At 35.9% G+C, this 10,937-nt stretch overlaps 1 pseudogene; it reads left to right on the top strand.

The window, feature by feature from the left end:
* Positions 1-1,665: 1,665 nt before the first annotated feature.
* On the top strand, positions 1,666-3,990 carry LOC141333927 (uncharacterized; annotated as a pseudogene).
* Positions 3,991-10,937: the final 6,947 nt, after the last annotated feature.

Genomic DNA, 10,937 nt, shown 5'->3' with positions numbered 1-10,937 from the left:
GGTCCTTGTGCTCACTCCCAGCAATTTTGCAACAAAGGGTACAAGAGACATGGCTATCAGTTCCTCCAAACATACCTCTGATATAACAATTCTGGGCCACCCAAAGTTGCCAGATTCAAAGTCCAGAGTGTTGTGTGAACACTGCTGATTTTGGTGGATCTCATCAATCATATACAACCTCTTAGAGTCCATCCAAAGCAGCATGTGAAAAAAAGTCCTCCTGGCTTGAGAGTGCACTTAAAAAAATCTCCTGGGAACAGGCAAACTCCAAAAAAACTATATCAACTGGTGGTCGATTGAGCAAATGGGACAGCCGTGCATGAAGCCTACCCGATACACACAACACAAGATGATGAAAGAGAACTTTGAGTTATGAAATTAGTCAAATAAGTGAATAAATTAAATTTTGCATTAAAAAACAAGTGCCATGTGAGGACAAAGTGGACATCTTTGAAAAAAGGTTTTCTACTCTCTTGAGTTCCTCCAATATAACCATGTTTGAGGACTCATGTAGGGGGGTTGTTCTGGAAGTGGTAAACAATCTCTGCTCAAATCCTTTTCAGAAGTGAGTTTATCATAATCATTCACAAGGTGCTACTGTGGCCCTTGCCTACAAAGAAAGGTCTAATAAATAAATGTCAACATAATGCATAAACAAAAACAGAGTATTACATTTTAAATAATTTTGTGGAAATAGATTTTGCCATAAATACATGAATGAATAAATGAAAGAATGCATTAATGCATTTGGAAAAAATAAAACTAATAATACATAAAAACTATAAATATCACAATTTGTAAAGATTTGTAACGTTTCTATATACATTTCAATATGTTTTTCACCAAAAATAAAACTCTGAATACTACTTTCATGATTTATTATTCGAATATGTTTCTTTTTTGTAAATATCAGTGCACTTTTCGGATTGTAGACACAGAAGCGCGTGAACAGGACTTTTATTTTGATCTGGTGTATGACGTCATAAGTCTGCTCCGCGCTCCTGCATCTGTGTTTCAGCTGAAGAAAGGTTTGTAGTCTTTACTGTTTCAACTTTGAAGTGTTTAAATTCATACCATACGTTTAGTCTGTTTTATATGGCTTACAAGCGATGTAAACGTAATAATTATTGCATGCAACATGTTAATATTTTATCTAATGATGAACGTTATAAAAGCGCATCCACACAGCGCCTGGTTTCTCTCTGTTAGTGATTCAGATCAGAAACACGAATTACAAACTCCGATTCAATTGAGTCAGTTGATTCACAAAATGATTCAATCGCTGCTCGCTGAGAGACCTGCTGCTCAAAACAATCAATACAACGAGAAGAACAAACTCAAACATGAGTAATGACAACTTTGACAAACAATTGCAAATGTTTCTGTTGTTGTTGTTGTTGTTGTTATGACAATCTTAAATACAACAGCATTTAGAAAGATTAACGTAATATACTATAATAATGTATGTAATATACTAAATGTTATAATCATTAAATACCTGAATAGTAAAAGTTAAAGTTTTGATTGTTTGTCTAATCAGATCATTTAAGTCCATTAACTATCACTCTGATTCCCTCACTAGTGCACTGACTACTGAACTAGAGCTGATTGTGATTTTTTTTTTTTTTTTTTCTGATAATTGTCTTTTTCTTAAACAGGAAAAAGTTTCCAAACACAGAAAAAAAAACTCCTGGTGGAGCAACAGAGATCCACGTGACACAATATTATAAAGATGGCGTTTATTAAAGAGGAGAGTGAAGACATGAAGATTGAAGAAACATTCAGAGTTAAACATGAAGATACTGAGGAACAAACAGGTTGGTTTTCATTCTCAAAGCTAAACTATCCTATTCCCATTTAATTTGTCTTTGGCAGGTGTTTTTCTAAACTGTCTACCTTCCTGCAGATTTTAGCTTAATGTTTTTCTTAAAGTTCTCTTAAAGACCTTTTTTTTATTTAAAAACAGCATTTAAAGAATTGTGTCATTTGATATTTAAATGTTAATGTTCACTGCTAGGATTGAGTAATATTTTTCATGTGGTCTTGCTCTGATGTAATGATGACGTATGTGAAATAAAAGGTGCGTTCGACTTCACGCGGTGCTGCGCAGACCGATCGGCGGCTGACTTAAAGTAGTGCCTGCCGCTTAGAAATTTTGTCCGACTTGAACCGACGCCACGTGACGTTCACGTGTGGCATCAAAGTAACGCGAGAGCGTTTTGAGAACAGCCGGCTTGCTCAGCCAGCGCAACATTTCAGAAGGGACTGCGCCAGGCTGTGATGACGTCACATCTTCTCATGATTGGCCACATTCACCACATGACGATGATCACGCGTGTTTCCTGCATAACAAATCAATTTGCATGCCATTTCGTAAATAGTTTACGATCTTTTGACTGCAGTACATTTTATTCCCTTAAATTCCTTATATTGGATTTGTGCATAAGTTTATTATTGTACTTTTTTCCGTACAGACCACTTATAGTATTCAGCTGCATATTTAAGTAATATTTTTTATGGAATAACTAAAATGTCACAGACATTTAATGTAATGTGGTCAACATTTGATTGATGCTGAAATCTGTAGTTGCTGCTTCACTTGCATGTGCTGCATTTCTTCCAACAAAAAAGGTATTTCTATAGCTTCCAGTTCATCTGCAATAAAGTAGGCAAACGCCACGTGATCTGCCATGTTTGAGGGAGCAATGAGATCTCCAACTTGTCCGACTTGACGGCTCCGTTTTCAGCTCCTCCCCGACTGCTTTCGGCTAATCTCGCCGATCGATCTGCGCAGCGCAGTATGAGCTCGAACACACCTAAAGTCTGGTGACAGCCGTCACTTTCATTCAACTTGTTTGACTTAATTGTCAGAATCAGGTGCTTTAACTAAGAGAGGCATGCAAAATATTCAGAGTGGGTGGAGCTTGAGGACTGGAATTGAAAACCACTGGCTTAGGGCAGATAGGATGTAGTTATATATTAGTTTTGACACTTTACATGTTTGAATGTTTTGAAATCTGTTGCTTTGTGTCATTAAACTGAGGTTTACTTGTACTTATCTTTTTTCACCTTAGACCTGATGGCACTGAAAGAGGAGAGTGAAGTACTGAATGAAATGGAAGAGAAAGATCAGGATTTCATGAATGGAGAAAAATCTTTTAGTTGTTCACAGACTGAAACGACTTCCTTAATAGAAATAAATCGAAAGACGGTAAGAAGTTATTTCACCTGCCATCAGTATGCAAAGTCTTTCAATCAAACAGAAAGCATTACAAGACACATGAGAGTTCACACAGGAGAGAAACCTTACGGCTGCCAACAGTGTGGAAAGAGGTTTAACTATAAACAACGCTTTGAAGTCCACTTACGAATTCACACTGGAGAGAAGCCTTTCACATGCAAGCAATGTGGAAAAAGTTTCACCCGAAAAGGAAACCTTGATCAACACATGAGTGTTCACAATAGAGAGAAGCCTTTCACCTGTCCACAATGTGGAAGAAGTTTCAGGCAAAAAGGTTCCCTGAACACACACGAGAGTTCACTCTAGAGAGAAGTCATTTATATGTGGTCACTGCGGAAAGAGTTTTGATCAACATCAAAACCTTGAAGTTCATATGAGAACTCATAGAGAAAAACCCTACACATGCCCTCAGTGTGATAAGAGTTTCTCTCGAAAACAACACTTGGAAGAGCACATAAGAATTCACACTGGAGAGAAGCCTTTCACCTGCCAGCAATGTGGAAGAAGTTTCAACCTAAAAGGAAACCTTAACAGACACATGGACCTTCACACTGGAGAGAAGTAATTTGTATGTGATCACTGTGGAAAGAGTTTCAGAAATAAAGCAGCACTTCAATACCACATGAGGTTTCACACATGAGAGAACTGTATGTTTATGTTATCAGTGTGATGTGAGTCATGTAATAACACCAAGTGTGCAAAAGTACTTGAAGATGGAGCATTGATGGTAATATGTAATAGTAAATAGCAGCGGAATAAAGTGATAAAAATGAAAATGGTATGTGAGCAATGATTGTACGTTTCAGTCAAATAGGTAATAAAGTATGGGTATGTGGAGTGATAACTGGGGTCCCATTAAGTGTGAAGATGGGGAATATAGGAGGAAATGTAAAAAGCTGAATACTTACAGATGACTAGAGAGTATTGTGTTCTCACCTGAGCTCTTTTACTCATTTGATTTCATATTGGAATCTTCAATGGTGGGCAAAATGGGTAATTTTTCATCTGTAAGGTTCAGTGAAGTATCAGCACACCAGAGCGACTCATTCTCAGTGTCAGGAGCATTGTGATGCTGCACCAGAGCCGATGACTGAAGGACTGAATTACCTCTGCTCCTGCAGTTTATATCAGGACTGCCGTGATGCATTCATATTTCAAAAACATTTGTAGCCATACGTAGAGAATAAACTGTCACTGAAGCTGATTATTGAAGCTGATAATGCTCTTTTTGAATTTGTTTATTCATTATCTGCTGAGATTTTGATAGATTTTTTTACTAAATATATGCAGATTATATAAACACTAATGTTCATTTTATCAAGCCATTCAAATTGAGGACTGCGGCTTAGTTTTAAATAGACTCTGAGACAATGGAGGCACCAATTTATCATTTGTAAATAAAATAAGCAGCACGTCTAAACAATAAAGCTGTTCACACCACAAGTGCTCATAGTCATTACTTGTAATGATCTATCAGCGTTATATCCTCCATTTATATCCTTCATGGAAGCCCTTCCCGTGTGCTTTACCGTGTTACCTTTTTCAGTATCTGGTTTGACCACCAGTTGCCTCACGCATGCAACACATCTCCTTCAGAGTTGATCAGGTTGTTGATTGTGGACTGAATGTTGGTCCACTCCTCTTCAATGGCTGTGCGAAGTTGCTGAATATTGGCAGGAACTGGAACACGCTGTTGAATACGCCGATCCAGACCATCCCAAACATGCTCAATGGGTGACATATCCGGTGAGTATGCTAGCCATGCAGGAACTGGGATGTATTAAGCTTCCAGAAATTGTGTACAGATTCTTGCAACATGAGGCAGTGCATTATCATGCTGCAAGGTGATGGTTGTGGATAAATGGCACAACAATGCGCCTCAGGATCTTGTCACAGTATCTCTGTACATTCAAAATGCCATCCATAAATTGCACCTGTGTTCGTTGTCCATAATATACGCCTGCCCACAATGTTGACATTAGCAAACTGCTCACCCAGATGATGGGCTGGTGTAGTTACACGTGGTCTGCGGTTGTGAGGCCGGTTGGATGTACTGTCAATTCTCTGAAACACCTCTGAAGACAGCTTATGGTAGAGAAATTAACATTCAGTTCACGGACAACATCTCTGGTGGACATTCCTGCAGTCAGCATGCCAATTGCATGCTCCCTCAAAACTTGCAACATCTGTGGCATTGTGTTGTGTGACAAAACTGCACATTTTAGAGTGGTCTTTTATTGTGGCCAACCTAAGACACACTTGTGCAATAATCATCTTGATATGCCACACCTGTGAGGTGGATGGATCACCTCAGCAAAGGAGAAACAATGACAATTGTCTAAGATGTCGTTGTCTCATTTACAAGGTACAAAATATGCCAGAATACATCGCTGGTCTCTGCATTTTGCAAGTATTCCACCATGTTGGTCCCCACCAGTAGTAATACTATAGTAAAACTGTAGTTAACCATGACTGTAGTAACCGTGTTTTTTTGGTTTTAAAAATCCATGGTTCTGATACCATGGTTTTACTACGGTTATATTGTAGTAATACTATAGTAAAACTGTAGTTAAGCATGACTGTAGTAACTGTGTTTTTTTGGTGCGTTTTTTTGTTTTTGTTTTAAAAAGCCATGGTTCTGATACCATGGTTTTACTATGGTTATATTGTAGTAATACTATAGTAACCCTTGTCAAAAAAAATCCTACAGGATTCCAGTTAGAATTTCTATCATATTTTGGAGCCGTTCCTAAAGGATTCCATTAGGAATTGTCTTCTAGGATTTTCTTATACAAGACATAATAATCCTGTAGCATAATTTCTACAGGATTTTAATGGGTTTTATTTTAAAGCACCTTTCAAGAATTTTGAAGAATCCTAACCTTACACTTTTTTCTTTTTTATAACACTAACTAATAGTTTAGTGTCTTGCAGTTTACTTTAACTCACCTCGATGTACATTCCAATAGAAATCCTCTATAGAATTCCAGTTAGAATTTCATTCATATTTTGGAACCGTTCCTATCGGATTTTGATAGGAATAGTGTTAGGATTCTTTTTTTTTTATAGATGCTTTAACCCCTTAAGCTCTGCGGCTATTTGGGGGATTTCCGCCTGCATTTGGCCTACCTAAATTCAAATGGTTCCCCTATACACATACAATGGAGGAAATTAAAAAAAATGGTTTCATTGTATAGAAAACCTTTTAAACTACATAATATCAGTGTAATTCTTTATAAATAACATTATATAGATTTCAAATATTACAATAAAAACAAAAAAAAAAACATAGGCGCTTTTTGATTTTTTTTCAAAAGTTTTTTTTTGAAAGTCTATAACTCAGGATTTAGGTGTCTCAGTTCTTTGCAAATTGTTTTGTTTGATTCCACTAGGTCTCAGGATATACCAGAAAAAAGATTTTTTCATATAACAGTTTCTAATTGAAAGTTATTGAATTATAACCGAAGGGAGTCGCATTGCCCCTTTTCCCCCTTTTCCCCCCTAAAAGTGTCCTTCTGTTTCTTTGCAAAAACAGGCTTTATAAAGCACATTATTGAGAATAGAATAGAATACTATTTTACTATGTACCATAGCACTTTTCATGATAATTGACTGAATTATGTTTCATTTTTATGTTTGCCTGTGTATTTACTGAAACACATACTGTACTTTACTGTCAACATTCAATATACACTCAATACATAGCTTAGCAGATTGTTTTGGTGTCCTTTACGTTTCAAAGTAATTATAAGAATAAAACATACCTGAATAGAAGCACTGTTATACTTATAGACGCGCTTATGAGCCGCGGATCCTCTGCTCTCCATGGAAACGGCCCGTTATTTATTCATTTAGCGTCTATTTTGGATAATTGAGACCGCTATATTCCTCTGAGACGCCAACAGACGCATATCTCCGGTGTAAGAGTCTAAAAACTACATATCCCACAATGCCCGGCACCGTCGAAGCATCTTTTGTGACCCGGAACCTCTCCATGGCTCTGCTTCTTCTTCGCGTCTGGAGAGGCTGAGCTGTCATCGTTCACACCTCGGAGCAGCACGGCATGCGGTCGGAGGGTGTAATCTGATCTACTGACACGCTCTGAATGCAGCAGAAGACACACACACACCTGTTTGAGCGGTTCAGAGCGCGTTTGGAAAGCCGCGCCCGAGCGCATCTGGCAAAACAACGGTTTCTCAGCAATGGTGCAACGCAGAAACGTGAAAATGGTCTTGTTTGAAAGAAGAGATCCTAATCTAAAAGATAAAATGGAGTTTGTGGCTATTTGCGGCTAACTGAAGCAGTAGTATGTGGAGGAAAGTAATATAATATATCATCATATTCTTCAAGTATATTCTGACATCGCGATTCAATTGAAGATTATTTGATCTGTGTTTGTCACACAATAAAATGATTTATATGGCCAGATTCTTGAGAATGAGCACTTTCTTGTGATATATGATTTGTCTGTTTTGAGAAAAATATAAGAAATACACATTCTTTGTAATAATTCTTCACAATTGTTAGGCGGAAATTTGTGTGTGGAACAACATAAATTCTAAGCACAATTTTACTACTTTATGAATCATAAAACTAAAAGTTATGGTATTCCTAGTAAAGAGGAGACTCTAAGCTTTCAAATGAGACCATATATGGGCTGATACTATATGAGGAAGGTCATGTAAATGAAGCAGCAACATTTTGAAACACTTTTTGCAGAGTTTAAGAGGTTAAAATGAAACAGGATCCCATTAAAATCCTGTAGAAATTATCCTACAGAATATTTATGTATTCTCCCATAAGAAAATCTTATAAGACAATTCCTATTCCAATAACAATGTAATACAAGTTACTTATCAGAATCCTTTAGGATTCTTTAATAAGCAACATACAATGAACAACGTATCAGGGTGAGGTCAACAGTAAACTGAAAGTACTTTTTGTTAGCAAAACAAGAACAGTGGAAAAGTGCACCTTCAGATAAAAGTTTCTATAAAGACATGAACAAGCATCCAATTAGATCCCATAAAAAATCCTTTAGGACTGATCCTACAGAATATTTATAAGAATATCTTATAAGAATATTCCTATAGAAATGGTTCCAAAATATGATAGAAATTCCAATAAGAATCCTGTACAAAATTCTTATTGGAATCCTTTAGGATTTTTTGACAAGACATAAATATTCTGGTTTCTATGGGATTTTTATGGGATCAAATTGGATGCCTGTTAACGTCCTTTTTTCCCCTTTTTGTAATCTAAAGTGCACTTTTCCACTGTTTTTATAGTACTTGCAGTTTGTCGTTTACATCACCTTGATGCAGCACACAGTTTTAGCGCAAACACACACCCACACCCACACACACATGTTGGGTTTATATGTTTTATGGGGACATTCCATAGGCATAATGGTTTTTATACTGTACAAACTGTATTTTCTGTGGCCCTACACCTACCCCACACCTAAACCTAGCCCTCACAGGAGATTGTGCACACTTTTACTTCCTCAAAAAAACTCATTGTGCATGATTTATAAGCCTGTTTCCTCATGGGGACCTGAGAAATGTCCCCACAAGGTCAAAATCTACTGGTATTCCTATCCTTGTGGGGACATTTGGTCCCCACAACGTGATGAATACCAGGTATACACACACACACACACACACACACACACACACACACACACACACACTAAAGCCATTCAAGCCAGTTGCAGATAATATTATTTGTTTTATGCATTAATGTAATTATTGTTGTTTAATGTTTAATCTTTCCTGCTGTTATGGAGCAGTCTGGCGACGTGACAAAGGAAGTTGATCCTGATTGGTTCTCTTGCTTGCATTGATAGTGTCGATTGCCTCACAGATAGAACCTTATAGAACCAAGTTAGAGTTTGACTTTGTGGATAGAACCTTTTTGTTTTCTAAATTAAAAGACAAAAAACTTCACATAATGAAAATAACCTGTCACTGAATAAGAAAATAAGCTGAATAAGAATATGTGAATGACTCAATTTTGACAAAAATGTCAGATATAATTCCTGTTTAATATCCTTCCATCCTAATTCCAAGGCGGCAAATTAAATGCTACAATTGTTCTATTTATTTATACGTTTATTTGAATAGGGACAATACAATATACATAATTCCAGTCAAAGACTGGGAAAGATGTATTGTACATTTTATAGCTTAGCTATAGATTATAGCAGAAGCTAATTTGTCCCTAGAAAGACTTTTATAAAAAAAAAAAATAATAATCTATACATATAGTATAACCCATGTAGTAAAATAAATACCTATACCAAAAAAATAATATAACAAATCTGTATACAATATCCTCATACATTACAAACAGAACATACCCAAGTTTTATGGACTCTTCCAATATTAATAAACAACTAGCAAGAAATCACATAAAATTAAATTATGCATACAGATCTGATTTACTTTGAGCCAATGTTTAACCATCAATGTAAAAGACTTGAAAGACATGTATCACTTTGAACTCATTTGGCAACATATTCCAAAGTTGTGACCCTTTTACAGAGAAAGCTCTTTGCCCTTGTGATGTTCTATAAAACCCAATCCTACTGTTTCCAGCCTCATTGCTCCTAGTGGTTCGGCCTGTAGCATCATGTCTCTTTACTAAATGACAAAAAAATAAATAAAACAGAAGGTGCCTTATTGTGCAATTATTTAAAAAGCAACTTCACATGTTACATTTTTTTAAAATTCATAATATTAAGCATATGCCATTTCTTTAAAATATGACAAAGATGCCATCAATTTGGCTTATTATCCACAATTTTTAAAGCCCAATTATACTGCATTTCAATTTTTCTTATTAAAGAATCACTAGTTTGAGACCACATTGTAATACAACATGAAGTGGGGGACAAAATCATTGCATGCAGGAACAAATGAGCTGCCTTAGTCATAATTCCTAAGTTTAAGTTCATTTTAACAATGTTTGTCAAATTTGAGGTGTGATTTAAGAACTACTCCTTGATTTACCTCCTCTTCATTAACCACCTAAATTTTTATTTTTTCAGTTTTCTTTCTATTAGAAAAACATATACATTTATTGTACTATTATTTTCTGGAGCCATCTAGATATATTTTCCATTTGTTCATTAAAATGTGCAACAACCTTAGCTGATGACTTAGCAGTTGTATATATTACTGTATCATCTGCGTAAAGCAGACATTCAACATCTAGACAACTGCTTGGCAAATAATTTATAAACAAACTAAAAAGCAGTGGACCTAAAATTGAACCTTGAGGTAAGACCATTTTATTCTTTAGAAACATTGATTTTGTTTCCTCAATTTTTATACTCTGTTCCCTTTCCTTTAGATAAGAGGTAAACCACTCAATTGATTGTTTACTAAAATTAAATGTACATAATTTAGATATCAAGATACTGTGGTTAAACATTTAAACATAAAAAACACAATTTATTTAGAATATATATATATATATATACATTTTATTACACACCTTCCAGACACTCAGAATTGAGTATTCAGACAGAATAATAAACAAAAATAAACAAAAACAACAAAAACAAAAACAAACAAAAACAAAACAGCATTTCCAACAGCTTCTTTTCCTCCTTCCCAGGCTAGACCTCTTTTCACACTAGCCACTTCCATGCACCTCCGTGAAGTTGGCACCCCATAAAAAGAAATAATGA

This window comes from Garra rufa, chromosome 4, assembly GCF_049309525.1.
Source record: "Garra rufa chromosome 4, GarRuf1.0, whole genome shotgun sequence".
NCBI classification, from domain to species: Eukaryota; Metazoa; Chordata; class Actinopteri; order Cypriniformes; family Cyprinidae; genus Garra; species Garra rufa.
This window is presented reverse-complemented; position numbering and strand designations above follow the sequence as displayed.